Source organism: Schistocerca cancellata, chromosome 11 (assembly GCF_023864275.1).
Source record: "Schistocerca cancellata isolate TAMUIC-IGC-003103 chromosome 11, iqSchCanc2.1, whole genome shotgun sequence".
NCBI classification, from domain to species: domain Eukaryota; kingdom Metazoa; phylum Arthropoda; class Insecta; order Orthoptera; family Acrididae; genus Schistocerca; species Schistocerca cancellata.
In genome coordinates, this window is record NC_064636.1 from 90,366,901 (window position 1) to 90,386,810 (window position 19,910).

The following is a 19,910-nucleotide window of genomic DNA, read 5'->3' on the forward strand; positions in this document are numbered from 1 at the left end:
AGTGGAGAGATGGAGAGCTGGTGGGAAGTGGAAATACAGGAACGGCAGCGGGCGAGGTCGGGAGAGGATGGGAGAGACAATTGGGTGGGGGGGATCGAGGTTATGGGAAGTGTAGAGGACCCGTATCCGTTTGAGGAAAAGGAGGTTGTGGGGGTACGGAATAAGTTTGTGCAGGATCCGTGTGGGGGAGGGGAGACAGATGCAATAGGCGAGGTGAAGAGCATGGTGTTCAAGGATCTGAAGGGATTTGGAAAAGGTAGGAGGAGCGGAGACCCAGGCAGGGTGGGCGTAGCAGAGGATAGGGCAGATGAGGGATTTATAGGTGTGGAGGATGGTGGTGGGGTCCAGACCGCAAGTGCGACCGTAAAGAAGCTTGAGGAGATGGAGTCGGGAGCGTGTCTTGGCTTGGATTGTCAGGAGGTGGGGGGTCCAGGAGAGGTGACAGTCAAGGGTGATGCCAAGGTACTTAAGGGTGGGGTTGAGGGTGATAGGGCAGCCATAGATGGTGACATAGAAGTCGAGAAGGCGGAAGAAAGGGGTGGTTTTGCCTACAATGATCGCCTAGGTTTTGGAAGGTTTTTGCCTTAAGCAACCACTGGTTGCACCATGTGGTGAACCGGTCAAGATGTGACTGGAGAAGGTGTTGGGAGTGCTGCAGGGTTGGGGCGAGGGCCAGAAAGGCGGTGTCATTGGCGTACTGGAGAAGGTGGATGGGAGGTGAAGGCGGCGGCATGTCCACCGTATACAAAAGGTACAGAAGAGGGGAGAGGACAGAACCTTGGGGCACATCGGCGGAGGGGAAAAAGGTGTAGGAACCCGTGTTATGGATGGTGTGGTAGGAAGGACGTTGGGATAGAAAGGACCCGATCACACGGACGTAGTTAATAGGAAGCGAGAAGGTTTGGAGCTCTAAGAGGAAACTGGAATGCCACAACTGGTCATAGGCGCGTTCGAGGTCAAGGGAGAGGAAGATAGCGGAGCGACGGGGATTGAGCTGTTGGGAGAGGAGATGAGTGACGTGAAGGAGAAGGACATCGGTAGAGAAGGATGGCCAAAACCCACGCTGGGTAACGGGAAGGAGGTGGTGCTGGTTGAGATGCTGGTGGATGTGTCGGTTAAGGATGGATTCAAGGACCTTGCTGAAGACCGATGTAAGGCTGATGGGACTGTAGGAGGAGACAGCGGACGGTGGTTTGTCAGGTTTAAGGAACATCAGGATGCAGGAGGTTTTCCACATGTCGGGGTACTAGCTGGTGGAGAGGACTACATTCTAGAGCCTGGCCAGGGTGGAGTGGAAAGAGGCAGAAGCTTCACAAAGGTGACACGATCTTGACCGGGAGCGGTGTTGCTTTTGTGCGGAGTGTGGCGATGATATCCTGAGTAGTGATGGGGGCAATGAGTTCGTTGTGTGCAATGTTGTCCAAGTACCAGAAACCAGGAGCGAGGGGAGGGACAGAGGTGTCAGTTCGATCGTGGACATCCGGGAAGAGGGAGTAATCGAACTGGGGATAGTCTAGAATGGTAAAGACAACCGAGAGTTAGGAGGCAAAGTGATTGGCCTTACTAAGGCTGTCAGGGAAGGGTTGGTTATCATGAAGGGTAGACAGTTATTGAAATAACTGCCTGTATCAGAGGAACAGTTTTAGCAGTAACCGTTACTTCTCAGTAACCGGTTATTTCTATCAGTTACGTTATTATTTGGCACCTCTAGTGCTGGTACTGGGAACGACTGAAAGCAAGGGGAAACTACAGTCGTAATTTTTCCCAAGGGTGTGTGGTTTCGCTGTATGGTAAAATGGTGATGGTGTCCTCTAGGGTAAAATATTCCAGAGGTAAAGTAGCCGCCATTTGGATCTCTATGCGGGGACTACTGAGGAGGGCGTCGTTATCAGGAGAAAAAAAAATATGGTGCTCTATGTATGGGAGTGTGGAATGTCAGATCCCTTAATCAGGCAGGTAGGTTAGAAAATTTAAAAAGGGAAATGGATAGGTTAAAATTACATATAGTGGGAATTAGTCAAGTTCAGTGGCAGGAGGTACAAGATTTCTGGTCAAGTGAAACGGAGTTATATATAAAAAATCGAATAGAGTAATGCATGAGAAGGTCTAATACTGAATTAAAAAAATAGGAGCGCGAGTGAGCTACTGTAAACAGCATATTTAACACCTTACTGTAACGAAGATAGACACGAAGCCCACACCAACCACAATAGAACAAGTTTATGTGCCAACTAGCTCCACACATGGACTCTGACCACAATCTATTGGTTATATGAACTGTAGATCAAAACTGAAGAAACTGCAAAAAGGTGGTAAATTTTAGAACTTGGGACCTGGATAAACTGAGAGAACGAGAGGTTGTAGGGAGTTTCAGGGAGACCATTAGGGAACGATTGACAAGAATGGGGGAAATAAATGCTGTAGAAGAAGAATCAGTAGCTTTGATACATGGAGTAGTGAAGGCAGCGGAGGATCAAGTAGGTAAAAAGATGAGGGCTATTAGAAATCCTTGGGTAACAGAAGAAATATTGAATTTAACTGATGAAAGGAGAAAATTTAGAAATGCAATAAATGAAGCAGGCAAAAAGAAATACACTCCTGGAAATTGAAATAAGAACACCGTGAATTCATTGTCCCAGGAAGGGGAAACTTTATTGACACATTCCTGGGGTCAGATACATCACATGATCACACTGACAGAACCACAGGCACATAGACACAGGCAACAGAGCATGCACAATGTCGGCACTAGTACAGTGTATATCCACCTTTCGCAGCAATGCTGGCTGCTATTCTCCCATGGAGATGATCGTAGAGATGCTGGATGTAGTCCTGTGGAATGGCTTGCCATGCCATTTCCACCTGGCGCCTCAGTTGGACCAGCGTTCGTGCTGGACGTGCAGACCGCGTGAGACGACGCTTCATCCAGTCCCAAACATGCTCAATGGGGGACAGATCCGGAGGTCTTGCTGGCCAGGGTAGTTGACTTACACCTTCTAGAGCACGTTGGGTGGCACGGGATACATGCGGACGTGCATTGTCCTGTTGGAACAGCAAGTTCCCTTGCCGGTCTAGGAATGGTAGAACGATGGGTTCGATGACGGTTTGGATGTACCGTGCACTATTCAGTGTCCCCTCGACGATCACCAGTGGTGTACGGCCAGTGTAGGAGATCGCTCCCCACACCATGATGCCGGGTGTGGGCCCTGTGTGCCTCGGTCGTATGCAGTCCTGATTGTGGCGCTCACCTGCACGGCGCCAAACACGCATACGACCATCATTGGCATCAAGGCAGAAGTGACTCTCATCGCTGAAGACGACACGTCTCCATTCGTCCCTCCATTCACGCCTGTCGCGACACCACTGGAGGCGGGCTGCACGATGTTGGGGCGTGAGCGGAAGACGGCCTAACGGTGTGCGGGACCGTAGCCCAGCTTCATGGAGACGGTTGCGAATGGTCCTCGCCGATACCCCAGGAGCAACAGTGTCCCTAATTTGCTGGGAAGTGGCGGTGCGGTCCCCTACGGCACTGCGTAGGATCCTACGGTCTTGGCGTGCATCCGTGCGTCGCTGCGGTCCGGTCCCAGGTCGACGGGCACGTGCACCTTCCGCCGACCACTGGCGACAACATCGATGTACTGTGGAGACCTCACGCTCCACGTGTTGAGCAATTCGGCGGTACGTCCACCCGGCCTCCCGCATGCCCACTGTACGCCCTCGCTCAAAGTCCGTCAACTGTACATACGGTTCACGTCCACGCTGTCGCGGCATGCTACCAGTGTTAAAGACTGCGATGGAGCTCCGTATGCCACGGTAAACTGGCTGACACTGAAGGCGGCGGTGCACAAATGCTGCGCAGCTAGCGCCATTCGACGGCCAACACCGCGGTTCCTGGTGTGTCCGCTGTGCCGTGTGTGTGATCATTGCTTGTACAGCCCTCTCACAGTGTCCGGAGCAAGTATGGTGGGTCTGACACACCGGTGTCAATGTGTTCTTTTTTCCATTTCCAGGAGTGTACAAAGGTCCCAAAAATGAGATCCACTGGAAGTGCAAAATGGCTAAGCAGGGATGGCTAGAGGGCCAAAGAAGGGAGGTACAGACATATATCACCAGTGGTGAAATATATACCGCCTACAGTTAAATTAAAAGACCTTTGGAGAAAAGAGAACCACTTGTTTGAATATAAAGAGCTCAGATGGAAACCCAGTACAATGCCCTCAGTGACAAAGTAGCGAGAAGGAAGCGACTCTGCCTTACTTCTCTGGTTTATGTATCACTAACCTGGTGTCTTGCTGCTTCGGTAGTCCCTCATCCCAAGTATTAGCACTCAGGCACTAGGTTCAATGAAGGGGCGATCTTGCTGAAGTGGAGTGTTTCTGGATGCCAGTAGTTAAATGTCAACAACACTTTGTACTATACCCATTTTAATAAAGAAAATACTTTGAAACACACTTCACCGAATTTCCAATATGGCGGCTCTTGTCTACGCCGTTATTCAACCCTTTACAACACATTAACACTTTTTTAACTTTGCATAATCGTAATACACACTGCCCACGACACGTGGCGTTCACTGATAACTAACTTTCACTATCTCATGTTTAACAGCTGGAACATTTATTCGTCATCGTTCTTTTGGAGCCACCCCCAGTTACTCGAACGTGCTTTTTCAGTGGCTCCTCGCTACTAACTCGCCCTCTCTTCCCGACGGACAAGAGAAACCGCACCTTTCTCTCTCAGCCAATAAGGACACTTCGCTCATTTTTTTTTCTTTCGATTAACCCATTTGGAGGGTACGATGAATCAACTTTGGCTACTCTTCATTGTTTTAGATTTCTTCAGTTTCCAAATTTCCTTCATCCTTTTAGAGTGTTGTTCCCTTTCTTCTTGAGACCACTTTCGTCTAGTTATTTTCTTTCTCTCCTGAAATTCTGCCTTTTGAACTGCCTTTCTGAAATGTGTTCTGTTTTCCATTGTGTCTATTGTAACTCCAGCATTTTCAATGTCCTTTTCAGTCTTTATGAACCATGCTGGCCTGGATTTGTAGCTATTGAGTAACGTGAATATCCGCTTGGTTAGTCTGTTGTTATCCATTCTTAATGTGTGTCCAAAAAACTGTAGTCTCCTCTTCCTCATTACATCAGTTAGTTTCTCCGTTTTCAGATATAGCTCTCTGTTTGGTCGTAACCTGTATTCAGCATTATCGTTTCTTTTAGTTCCCAGTATTTTCCTTAAAATTCTTCTTTCGACCTTCTCTAGTTTCTCAAGCTCTCCATTCCTTGTTAGTTTAAGTGTTTCTGCCGCATAGAGAGCTTCAGGTCTGGCCACTGTTTGGTAGTGTCTTAATTTCGTGTTCCAGGGCAAGGATTTTTTTATTATAAACGTTTTTGGTCATATGAAGCACTCTTTCCATTTTGTGCACTCTAGTTTCTATAGCTATCTTTTCTTTGGCATTGTATGTAATCCACTCTCCTAGGTATTTAAAGGAATCTGTTTTGTGTATTGTGTTGTTGTCAACTGCAATATTTTGAGGAGCATCACAGATGTTTGTCATAAACTTTGTTTTTTCATAGGATATTTGTAGTCCTACTTTGGCTGCTTGTTTTTGTAGTTCTCTTATTTGTTCTTGGGCATTGTCTAGTGAATCTGTAATCAATGCCATGTCATCTGCGAAGGCTAAACAGTCGACAGTGATCTTGTTTGGATTTCTCCCTAGTTGAATCCCTTTAGTATTGATGGCCTTCCTCCATTCTCGAACTACCTTCTCCAAGACACAGTTGAAAAGCAGAGGTGACAGACCATCTCCCTGTCGAACACCTGACTTTATTTCAAACGATTTTGAGAGCTCTCCCCTAAATTTTGCTTTTGATTTTGTATTTGTCAAAGTACCGTTAATTATTTCAGTTGTTTCAGCATCGAGTCCCAATTCTTTTAAGATATCAAGCAGTGTATTTCTGTCAGTCGAATCATAGGCTTTTTTAAAGTCCACAAAAGTAATTACATATTTTAAGTTCCTGATTTTCCCCATTTCTATTATGTTCTTTAAATTTAGTATTTGTTCTGCAGATGACCTTTCCTTCCTAAATCCAGCCTGATACTCTCCTAGCTGTTTGTCAAGTATCTCTTCTGCTCTTTTTAAAAGCGCCTTAGACAAGATCTTATAGGTCACTGGTAAGAGGGAGATGTCCCTATAATTGCTAGGATCTGTTTTCTTCCCTTTTTTATGCAGTGGATGTATTAATGCAGATGTCCAGTCTGGTGGTAATCTGTGTGTTGTCCAGATTTCTTTTAGTATTTCTGATAGACACTGTATCATGTTGTCACTAGAGTACTTCCATAGTTCAGCAACTATATTATCCTCTCCAGGGGATTTATTATTTTTAAGCTCTTTTATGATTTCTTTTATTTCTTCTGTGGTTGGCGGCTTGGAGTCTGGTGGTGTTGGGTTTTCAATATTGAAATTAAATTTTTCTTTCGGTGGATAACAGTTATGTAGTTCTTCAAAATATTCAGCAAGTATTCTACAGTTCTCTATGCTATTGTATGCAGTTTTCTGCATTTTTGGGTCCGTGAAAAATAGACTAGAAGGAGAGTATTTCCTTAAGTTAATTTTGAAAGTTTTGTAAAAGTCCCTAGCATTGTTCTGTTTGAAGTTGGAGTCTATTGATGCTAGTTGGTCTTTTATGTATTGAACTTGGATCTTTTTAAGGCCGTTTGAAGCTTGCTTCCGGGCTTCTTTTAGGGAGTTCCTGTTTTTATCATTTTTGTTGGCATTCCAAATGTTCCAAGCTCGTTGTCTTGTTAGGATTAGTTTGTCACACTCATCATTCCACCAGTCATGTTTCCATTTTTTGGTAAGGAGAATGGTTTCTTCTGCTGTCTGTACTATATCTTTTTGAAGTTGTTCCCATGTTTTAGGTGTTTTCTTTTCCAAAAGTGTCCTGAAATTGTGTTCCTTGGTTAATTTCTGAGTGTCAAACTTTTTAGGTTGATATTCGCTCTTTCTTTTATATATTGGTCTAATTTTGAATTTAACGACAGATAGATAGTGATCTGAATCTAAACTTGCGCTCTTAGCAACTTTTACATTGAGTATCTCTGATGCAGACAGTCTGCTTATAGCAACGTGGTCAAGTTGTTTCTCCCCACAGACTGGATTCGGGAATACCCATGTAGTTTGTTTTCTATGGAGTTTTTTGAAATATGTAGACTTTAGAACTATGTCATGTTCTCTGCATAAACTAATAAGTCTTTCTCCATTTGCATCGGTTCTTTTATGTGCAGGGAATTTGCCTACTATGGATTGGTGATGACGTTCTTTGCTGATTTGAGCATTTAAGTCTCCCAACAATATTATTGTGTTTTTGGATGAAATCTGGTCTAAGGTGTTTGACAGTTCTTGCCAAAAAATTTCTGTTTGTTCTTTTTGTGTTCTGTTTTTCTCATTTGTTGGTGCATGTGAGTTTACAATGGTATACAGTTTGTTTACTGATTTGAAGGTTAATGTTGAAAGCCTTTCATTGACAGATTTAAATTCTACTATCGAGTTTAATATATTTTGGTTTACAATGAATCTTGTTCCAAATTGGGGTACGTTCTTCATAACTCTTTTTCCTGGTTTCCCTTTGAAGATTCTGAATCCCTCTGAATCAAATGAATGTTCATCAGTATACCTTGTTTCTTGGAGTGCAGTTATCATTATATTTTTCTGTTTTATAAAATTTATTAATGTTTTAAGTTTTCCTGTTTTTAGAAGTGAGTTTACGTTGAACGTTGCCAAGTAGCTTATATTTTTGTGTTTAATTTTATTTGTTGCTTGCTTAAGGCAGGTTTCAGGATGCTCCGCCTCATCCTTCGCACATTGCTGTAGGCCCCCAGAATCCGAATGCCTACTTTTAATTTCCTTAGAAATTGGAGATTGGTTACTCCCTGGGGTAAAATCTCTTACAAGGTGCGTATCCATTGTTGATTGTTTGTTGGGTTAGGGGAACAAGTCCCCTAAGGATTCTACTCGAGGTTATTAGCTCCGAGGAATGGTTTTCAGCCGCACCACTAGTGGACAGACGCTGACCACTCAGCTGCTTATTTCAAGACAGACGCCAAGTGGATTTTTTTCTTTGGTTGCCTCTTCCGCTGGTTCCGCCGTACCGAGAACTATTCCCTCCGCCTTCACTACCGTTGAGGTCTTCACTGTAGTCCTAGCAAGGAGCCCTTACAAGGTGCTATCACCCGGGCCAGGTGAACCTTGGTTTTTTAACGTGGTTGTTACTCCTCCCCCTCCTCCTTCCTAAGCCTCTTGTGTGGTGAGGGCCCGGGCTTGGGACCGGCGTATATATATATATATATATATATATATATATATATATATATATATATATATATATATATATATATACAAACTTTCAGCCAATGGGCGTCCAGATCGCTGTTGCTAGGCGGATCTGACATCATGTTTGCGAAAATTGTGCGGAAGTTTGTCTCATAACACTGTCTCAGCTTGTAAGATCCTACTACCGAATAGACGGATCTCGTCCCTACTGAGGTTGCACAACATTGCCTCCTATCGTTTCATCACTAATGCTCCTTGTTGGCGCTTAATTGTCAAATGAACAAGTAGGCTGGCTGCTACTGAGCATTCCTGATCGCTTAAATGTGCGTAATACTTGGCTTAAACACGTGAAGGGACTGCACGTGCAATACACATTCCCCCCTCTTCTTTTATTTTCAAAATTCAATATGCTCGAAGACCTTGTTTAATTTTGAAATATTCTCGGTTGGGTGTCTCTTGCCCTCGGTTAACATCTTTAATCATTGGTATTACTTAATCTTACACATACTCTACAATCATTGCTTATCGACTACTGTTCTTATTATTACACTATCCTTAACACGATTTAGCTATATAGATATATGTCCCATTAAAGTCAGTATGTATCCTATCTTTAAAATTACTTCTGATCATTATCTGATGCCATCTTTATCTGATGCCTTGAGTGTGGCACCATTTTAGCTTTAAATCATTTCTGAATATACCATGAACACTATATAATACATACCTTAATTAAAATTGAATACTTATTCTGATGCACTTCTGTTTTATCTGAGATGGAACATTTACTCATATGCCCCTTCCTTTTGGCTCATCTAAACATTTACATATTAATTATTCCTATATCCAATACAGAACAAGCTAATCAAAAATTTATAAAACTCGCATTTGGCTAATCTTACTTTATAATGCCCATTTTCTACTACGTACAAGAACATGTTCCATAATCATTGGCTATGTAATTGCCGTCCTATTAGTCACTGGTTCACTACTTTTTTTTCTTTTTCGTCATGAATGACGTCCTTCTCACTCTTATAACTATAAAACATTCCCTCTAATTTATCTCAATGCTTCTTATCTTTACTCAAGGTACCTCTCAGGTTACCATTACCCATTATTGGATGTGGGGACACCTTTGTATGACCCTCATCATCTTTATACTTCATAACTAATTGGGATACCGTCCTCAGCCGCTCATTAACTTATACCATCATCTTTATTCTTCATAATGTATAGTGATACTGTCCTCGGCCACATTAACTTATACCTTTTCTTTCTTTTATTCTATGGTGTTTGGACCCAGTTCCCATACTTACATAACTTCAATTCTTCATCTTATTCTGCTGCACTTACCTCTTTATCCTTTGGTCACGATTTACCTTGTCAGTTAGCTAAACATACGTTTCGCATTTTGTTACCATTCGATCTCGTTACCGTTCACTTATCTAAGCATAATTGCAGAATGATACCCACTTATATCTATTTTTCCTGTTTTCGCTAAGTTGTTTGTCACTGACTCCAGGGTGTCTTTTTAGAATTTGTTAAATTTGTTTTCAACAGGATAATATTCTTTGTCTCTCTATACTTTGTTTACTTTAATCATAGCTTTTTCCTTGTTGTACTCACTGTCTTTTAGGGTCATTACATGTTATAATCACATAATTTCAGATTTTGCTAAATATTTTCCAACAGGATAACACAATTTTATAGATAGCCTTACCTTTTTCGTGCCGTCTCTTTTTCTCACTTACCAGTGTTACTCGCTATCCCCACGTTCCTGTATTCAAAGATGAAGCAGGGTCTATAGAGTATCGTTTTCACAGAAACAAGGGAATATTGCCAATATGACGAGAATTGGAATATTTTGCCAATGCCTGAGCACCTGTTGTGTATCACGCACCTTACCTTGCAAAGCAGTTGTATACTCTGAAGTTGGATAGCGAAGAATTAAAGATGATAGTAAATAGTTCTGACTGAAAGAAGAGGAAGATTGACAATATGAAGGGAAACTGAAATAATATTCGCTACAGTCGCAGGTTCGATTCCTGCCTTGGGCTTGGATGTGTGTGATGTCCTTAGGTTAGTTAGGTTTAAGTAGTTATAAGTTCTAGGGGACTGATGACCACAGATGTTATGTCCCATAGTGCTCAGAGCCATTTGAACCATTTTTTGAAATAATATTGTCAATAACTTGGGTGCCAGGTGTTTGTTAAACACCTTGTGTTGTACAGGACACGACGCCCTCCGAGGTTTAAAAAAAATGGCTTGAGCACTATGGGACTCAATTTCTGAGGTCATCAGTCCCCTAGAACATAGAACTGCTTAAACCTAACTAACCTAAGGACATCACACACATCCATGCCTGAGGCAGGATTCGAACCTGTGACCGAAGCGGTCGCTCGGTTCCGGACTGTAGCGCCTAGAACCGGTCGGCCATCACAGCCGGCTGAGGTTTTCCGTTGATCCTTTGACTAGTTGTGTGTGTCCTGTCTATCATTGTCTCCTGCTGATTTATTCCATTATCTGTGTGTTGAGGATATTGTATCTGCCTGTTTGTCAGTTCTCCGTGTATCCTATCTTCATTAGGTCCGTTATTTCCCCAGGGGTTCCTTCTCCAACCTTCTAGATTCTGATTGTTCCCTGAAAATGAATCCAATTGGTCCAGCGCTTGCACAATTGCGTTTACATCTGACTTATATATTCCTATCAATTTTCCTTGTACCCTCAGAGGCAACTTGATCAAAATGATTGATATTAAATCCGTTTCTTTCAGGGGATCATCTAAATACAAGTTCTTTTCCACATACTTCTGGAAGAACTCTTTGTAACTCCTGCAACTACAATTACTTAAGTTTGGACAGTGGCATTGTAGTGAGAAGGAAGTAACTCTGCCTTACTTCTCTGGTTTAGTATCACTAACCTGGTGTCCTGCTGCTTCGGTAGTCCCTCGTTGCACAGTAGTAGCGCTCAGGTACCAGGTTCCATGTAGGTGCGATCCTGGCAGTCATTTCTGAATACAGACATGTGCAAATATCTTCACTGCTCTAGGAGAACTTGTCTTTGTTGCATTTTTTCGTACCGTAATTAGCAAAATAACTTAAGGCTCATTCTGCTGAAGAACTTGATGCCTGCAAGAAATAAGAATCTGTGAGCTGTAGTAATGCATGAAAGGAAACAAAGTGTTGGACAAAAGAATGGAGAGCTCCCTGCTTTTTGCGTTTCCGATAGATCGTATGACAAGAATCTGGTGTCATATTATACTTCAGAACCCTAAACTGTTTTTTTTACTTCATACGAAACAAAACCTATAATATGAGAAGAGGAAATGGCTTACGTGCCTCTCAGAAACTTCAGCTTTTTGTGTTTATTTCCTCACTTCATACTAAAACAAGGGCGTTGATATGAGAGGAGGATATGAAGTATACGCTTCCAAGACATAATATTTCCTTGTGTGCAACTACTGCATGCATGGAATTCAAATACCGTGGAAATTTCATCACTGGTTAATATTCTGATGACTAATGACATGATACCCGTTGCAATTCCTCCATGGCACCCGTGAGTAGAGTCTCACGTTGGTTATTATGAGAACACGCAGGCAGTGATATCCGCTCACTGCAGTCAGAGCCAAGGTGATTTCTTTCTGTTTATAGAGAAGCGTCTGCAGCAGCCAACATAAACAAATCGTGACGGCATTGGGCATTGCTAATCGTTGCACTTGTCGCGGGTCGCGACAACAAGAGCGCACTGTCTCTGGCAACGATATAATGGAGTTTATACATCTTACTTGCTTAACGTAATATGCAGGACATTGGTTCAGTAAAAATTCAATTTGTAGTAACTAGCCACTGCATTACAATGGTTAACAGTTACATTTGATGCAATATTTATTGTTGCTTGTCTCTCTTATGTTGATAGTATTGATTCAGATCGGGCACGAACATGAAAACACACACACACAGAGTCACTGATTGCAGTGAGAGTGACGACTGCTGTCTGTTGAACAACACATGCACCAATCAATTACGCAGAGACACTGCGACCAAATGGTGTCTCAATTGTTGGCAACAAATTCCAGCTGTAGTAGTAGTGCAAAACACACTGTTGGAGCTATCAGATGGAAAATATTATGTTCACACTACTCTTTGCTCGAGTTTACGTCTTTTGGTAGGACTCAGCCTTTCATTTCTTCCTAGAAAGTAAACGATAAAAGCATCATAACACGTCACCAGTAACAGAATTGCATAGGAATGCTCAATGAGCAACCTGATGACGTTCAAGCCAAACTGCAATAATACTCATTCCATTGATTTTTGTTGTTTCGAACTGGAGCATTCAGTACTCCTACACCAGACTTCTTAACTTGCCAGTTGAATACAAATGTCGCATGATGGTTAAATGGTAATCCATCACTTATGTCAATAGTTGAGACTACCTTAACGTGGAAAATCATTAATACCAGAACAATCTTTGTTGAACCAAGAATATCTTTTTCTGGCATATTTTTCCCAAAAGCACTCGCTCCAGACACAGTTCAAATCTTTCGAGTTTCCTCCTCTGCATTCAGCCCTCTATTATACAAAAAGTAAATATTGTGTTGCTGATGTTATACCTTTTTCCAACTTGCGACCCAATTTTACAACGCTTAACTGTAGTTCATGATTTTCAAGTATACAAAATCCAATGCTTAACTGCAAGATATAACTAGAACTTCAAATTCTAAAATGACGGTTGATACATACACGACAGTATTGCGCCTCGTTCACCTGGGCGGCGCCGGATTTCATGCGGCGGGTGATGTCTGGGTGCCTATTCTGTATCTTTCCGCCATTATGCCGATCGTTTCGGTACTCCAGAACACTGAACGGTCTAGTACCCGAATTAGAGTCCCTGCATTATTCAGATTGCATTTCAGTAGCGATACCGTTTGGGTATAGAGAACCGAAACGCTGTTGTCGGTTCGCGTTGCACAAGATCCGGGCATGCGCACTGCAGCACGTACAGCACCACAGACACAAAGTTGGTAGCACATGACACACGCGCGCTATTCTTCCAAGTACCGAAATTTGCGTCTACGTTGCGATAACGCGCGACGCCGCATTCCATCGAGCTGATGTGCCTGCCTTCATCGGTCTTGCCTCCTAAACAGTATCAGGCACAGTATATCCATTCCATGTTCCTCAGCTGAAATGCATAGAAATTTATACAGTTTCCCTGTCCGCATGTTTCCATGCATACATAATAATGATAGCGTATTTGACTGTATTCTGCAGATTGTCGTAAAGGCCGCATTATGTCATCTTATTCTCATTGACACTGACATTGGGTTATGGTAGGGTTTACGTTTCGGAAAATGAGTTAGGAAAGTGTGTAGTACCACATTGTACTAATATACCTATAAAAACACCAGAAAAATTGATTCTGAGAGTTTCAAAGAATAAGAAGATAAACAGAATGTGCTTATAACTCGGTCCTAGAGATTCAAATGATTAAGTAGCCCACTTCCCTATATGATACGTCAACGATTTGGGTCTTAAAAACAAAACTAAAAAAAAAAAAAACATTTTAGGGAGCTCCTGCAGTTCGTCGAAGTTGGTAACATGCATCTTATGAATGAAAATAATTCGTAAATGGTGCTACAGTCCAAAAATATTATGGTGAAGACCTTTCATCTCTGTCTATTGTGGATGAGGATTCGATCGCAGATAAACAGTTGTGACAAGCAAGCTTATAAAGATGACTGCTGCTAGTTACATTCCCAGTAATTTAAGTTGTGCTCTTAGATTCCTGTCTAACCGAAACTAGGAAATCGCTACATATTCGAAAAAAATGGAAAATTATTTCTGACAAGAAAAAATATAAAGGTCACTGTCGGTTGTTTCACTCACAGCAATTTCATCTCCAGCAATTTCGTATTTCGTTTTTTAAACACACCCAAGTCACGAAATCATAAGTGAGAAAGTGCGCACTTACATGTCAGTAATAACGAATATTGCAGAAAAATCTTAACTTATACGAATAACAATGTCTCAAAACGTGTTGCATACATGAAGTGGAAAAGAAATTATTTGCACTCATCCATGCGCGAACCTGGGTGCTTGTATATAGCAGACCCACACGCTAAACACTTGGTCCAAACCTACGCCCTTCCTATCAACTACATCCGTCTGATGGCCTCCTTCATCTCCCACCGCCCCTCCTATGTTACCATCCATAATGCCAATTCCAACACCTTCTACCCCTCTGCAGGTGTGCCCAAGGGCTCTGTCCTCTCCCCTCTCCTCTACCTCCTGTACATGGCAGATATGCCCCAGCCCCTCCCTCCAGTACACCTCTTGCAATATGCTGATGACATCGCATTCCTCGCCCTCGCTCCTACCCTCCAACGGTCCCAACGCCTTCTCCAGAATCACCTTGACCTTTTTGCTGCATGGTGTAACCGGCGGCTCCTGAAACTCAATCCTTCCAAGATCCAGGCAATCATCGTAGGTCGTACCACTCGCTCCTTCCGGCTCCTGGATTTCTCCCTTTCTGTCTGCCCATGTCCTGTCCACCTCACCCCCACCCTCACCTACCTTGGCCTCACTATTGACCGTCACCTAACCTGGACCCCTCATCTCCGCTCCATCCAATCCAAAGCCCACAACCGCCTCCGACTCCTCAAACTCCTCTCTGGCCGAATGTGGGGATTGCACCCCTCTACCATCCCCCACACCTACAAATCCTTAATCCATCCCATCATTCCTTTCCCCCATCTGCTCCTATTCCTCGAACATATCCGCATCCTCTACACCTTCCGCCGTCTTGAACCCCCTCACCCCCTGGTTGCTCCTCTCCTCTCCCATCCCCGCCCCCTGACACGTCTTCACTGTTGTGTCCCCCCTTCCCTCCATCTCTACACCCTACATCTCCTTTCCAAAGGTGGCTTCCATCAGATCCTCCTCCCGGATGATGCCCTCTCTCCCTCCATTTATCCTTCCTATCAAATCTGATCCTCAACCCCCCTCCTTTCCTCCGTCCTTTCCCTGGGCTCCCTCTTCCTCCCCCATTCCATCCTGTGTTTTCTCTCCCCCTCCCCCCGAGTCCTTTTGTACTCCCCTCCTCTGCCTTCCCCAATCCCTGGCCCGTCTGCTCAGCACCCCCACCCCTCTTATGGATCCTCCTCTTCCATTGGCTCATTTCCCCCCTCCTCCTTCACTTTTCCTCTCCTTCCCCCCCTTTTTTCCCGTCATCTGACCAGTTTCCCCCACCTCCTCTCGGGCGTGGTATGTCGTATTTGTGCCAACTATTAGCGCAGTGTTTAAGTGAGTGCTCGGTGTTGTGCGTCCTTCCACAGTGTTGCGAACAGAAATCATGCTGTCGCTGGGTGTGCTTTTTATAACTCTTGCGAACAGAACCCAGACTGTCGCCATGTTTTTTTAATTGTCTGTCTATTGTTTTTCTGCTTCCTGTGTGTTTTATTAGCTTCATCGACCCTGTGTTTTATGTTTTACGGCCGGCCGAAGTGGCCGAGCGGTTAAAGGCGCTACAGTCTGAAACTGCACGACCGCTACGGTCGCAGGTTCGAATCCTGCCTCGGGCATGGATGTGTGAGATGTCCTTAGGTTAGTTAGGTTTAAGTAGTTCTAAGTTCTAGGGGACTTATGACCACAGCAGCTGAGTCCCATAGTGCTCAGAGCCATTTGAACCATTTTTTTTTTATGTTTTACGCTCCAGAATTTTCTGCCTTTTTCTACCTTTAAGTCACCGATTTTATCGCCAACTGTTATTATTTTTTATTATCTTCATCTTTTTAAAAAATGCTGTAGGCTGAAGAGCGGCGTAATAAGCTGCTGCCAGCCCGCCCCCTTTAGGGGGAATCGAAACCCAATAAAGGAAAAAAAAAAGAAAAAAAGAAAAAATAATCACTTCGCCACGTCAAACAACAGAAACATAGCGCTCAGTTCTTGTACTATTGTGCAGAGGAACTTCGTTGCAAAACTGTGCTGCGTAAGTCATAAATACATGATAGTTTGGAAGGTTTCCAGTATCAGGTTTCACATAATTGCTTTCCTTTGTTACTTCAAAGTTATAAACACGTTTCGATTATTACTGACTAAACCATTTGTGGGAAAAAGTACACTAAGTCACTAGTAATGTCAGTTCACACTCATGTAATATACATAAGCAGAGGTGATGTCTTGATATTTAATGATCTTTAAACTCTTATTTGCATAAAAATAACATGTATTTTGATAGAATAATGACCGAAAACATTTTTTTATGTAATCATTCACAGAAACAACCTACCCTAACCATATTTCTAACAAAGGAAAATTGTCTATTATGAACTCACTTTCACACTGGATGCATCCTTTGGTGATTCTTTAGTAACACAATCACTAAATCCAAAGCTACAAATGTTTAAAATTACAAATTATAGGTGTACATAAACCACAGCTCACCGATCAACAGGGCCACACCGAAATCCGAAACCTTTCGTTACAATTGTCGTAAAATCGTTGGGAGGACCGTTCGGTAACAGGTCTCAGAAGCTTACTGAATAGGATATTTCGGTAAAGAACCCAAAATGACGTCACTACCGAGACAAACCTACTACACCAATCGGTATGAACGATACAGAATAGGGCCCCTGGCCAGTGGCTGGTAGCTGCCACAGCACGAGGAAATGCTCAAGCGCAAGCTGCTCTGATCGCGATGTAGCCACGATCTGTCTTGCGGATTTGTTTCTTGAAGTATTTTTTATTATTGGTGGGTTCAATCATACTCATAACTTTAGACGAGGGCCAATACGTGGGGAAAAAAGTTTATATGGTTGGACACAAACACTGGACAATAAGTTTAGAATGCACTATGATTACCACTAGATCACGGGCTCACACTTCACAAGAACACTTAGGAGGCAGACTACCTTTCCTCGTGACACTTCCGCATCTTACAGTGTTGCCAGATTGTGCCGAGAGTCGGACTTAGCGTTGTCAGGGGTGGTCGGTTTTATTTGGCACCTTAAGTGAACAACTCAGGCTTAGTCTCTGTGGCGGCCGGCCGGCGGTCAGGTTTTATGACTAAGACTGTCCATGTAGCCTGGCATCTACTGAACATTCCCGATCGCTTAAATGTGTGTAATACTTGCTTAAACACGTGAAATGAATGCACGTGCATTACACCCATCCAAAGCCAAGAGCGGAAAGCAGAAAGGTGGAAGGAGTACTGCGTACAGAGTTTGACAGAGCACTGAGAGACCTAAGTCGAAACAAGACCGCTGGAGTAGACAACATTCCGTTAGAACTACTGATAGCCTTGGGAGAGCCAGCCCTGACAAACCTCTACCATCTGGTGAGCAAGATGTATGAGACAGGTGAAATACCCTCAGACTTCAAGAAGAATATGATAATCCGAATCTCAAAGAAAGCAGGTGTTGACAAATGTGAAAATTACCGAACTATCAATTTAATTATTCATGGCTGTAAAATACTAACACGAATTCTTTACGGGTGAATGGAAAATCTGGTAGAAGCTGACCTCACAGAAGTTCAGTTTGGATTTCACAGTAACGTTGGAACATGTGAGGCAATGCTGACCCTATGACTTATCTTAGAAGATAGATTAAGGAAAGGCAAACATACGTTTCTAGCATTTGTAGACTTAGAGAAAACTTTTGACAATGTTGACTGGAATACTCTCTTTCAAATTCTGAAGGTGGTAGAGTTCAAACACAGCAAGCTAAGGCTGTTCCAATTTGTACAGAAACCAGATAGCAGTTTTAACAGTTGAGGGGCATGGAAGGGAAGCAGTGGTTGAGAAGGGAGTGTGATAGGGTTGTAGCCTATCCCCGATGTTATTCAATCTGTATATTGAGCAAGCAGTAAGGAAACAAAAGAAAAATTCGGAGTAGGAATTAAAATCCATGGAGAAGAAATAAAAACTTGAGGGTTTCTGATGACATTGCAATTCTGTCAGAGACAGCAAAGGACCTGGAAGAGCAGTTGAACGGAATGGACAGTGTCTTGAAAGGAGGATATAAGATGAAAGTTAACAAAAGCAAAACAAGGATAATGGACTTTAGTCGCATTAAATCCCTCTAGTGCGTCCCAAATCCGGGTAGCCTACACAGGTGGTGCAAAGGAAGCAAGTTTTCCAGATATGTTTAAGCACTCTGTGACAGTGCAAATATGTGTTTGCTTATGAATTATGAATGAAAAAGCATTGCAATTGTTTAAATTTTCTATGCATTACATTCTATCCCATAAATTACATAAATAAACAATAATATAAATAGAGAATTATATAAACAAACAATATTGCACGCATTCCATACATTGCAATCGATTTCCCTCCGAAATCTATATATAAACAAATGAACTAAATTTTATTCAGAGATTCATATCCCATAAATTGCTTAAATTAACAATATTCCACACACTGTCTGAATTCTTCACATAATATTCCATGAACCACCATCAATTTCCCACCGAATTCTTTAAATAAATAAACTATATTGCCTAAACTGTTTAAACAATGTTCCATACTCTTCACAGGATTTCCCAACAAATTCTGCAAATAAATAAACAAATAAATGAACGAACGATTTTCATACAGAGTCATGTATCCCATAAATCGTTTAAATAAACTATATTTCATACCTTGTCTAATTGTTCAAACAATACTCCATACACTGAATTTCATGGTGGGGGAGGGGAGAGGGAGACTTGGGGGATTTCCCAGATGGGATTAATCAGTTGATCGATATCATTAATCAATCATTCAAACTGATATCAAAAGTGTGCTCGTATCGGCGAGGGGAGTTCACAGAGGGATGGGGATGGATGTGGGGGAAGGGAAGTGTAGGGTGATTGGTGGGGACACTAGGTTAAAGGCCTGTTAATCGAACAGAAGGATAATCCCCATGGGGTCATAATCCTCTTACCATAACATTAGGTTAAGGACCTGTCAATCAAAAGAGAACAATAGGTTGGCCTCTGAATGTATACTTGTCCCTGATGTAGGCTCTGAGCGCCTCTCTGACGTTTCCTCAGTCCTCACATTCTGTCGTTTCTCGAAGTTGACCGCTTCCTTCTTGATGGTGTTTTTTTTCCTTGCTTCACCCATTCCTGCTACCATCAGCGAATAGTGGCATTATCCCACTCAGATGTTGAGTGATCTGCCAATTACACTGACTACCTTCTTTAACCCAACTACGCGTCCTCTGTCAAATGTTAACTTCTGCGTATATTGTGCACATGCCTACCTGCCAGGCGTACTTACTGCGTAGCTGAGTACATAGAATAAAATTCACAAAGACTTTATACCTTGGTATCGACACATTCCCTGTTTGCTAGCCTTGCCAGTCATGCATTGATATTACACTGCAGCGTCACATGTTCATCCATCGGGCACCAAAGCTTATAATTTTGTATTTTCTGCCGATACCTATATTCGTTTCAGTTTGTGACCAATCTGCATAAGTTGTTCATTGTGCACCCTTTCTTTTCTTTATTCACCTCTCAGACTGTAAAATGTATGTTTCACACCGCTCTATATGCTATGGTAACTACGAGTTAGATAATTCTCCCATTTACAC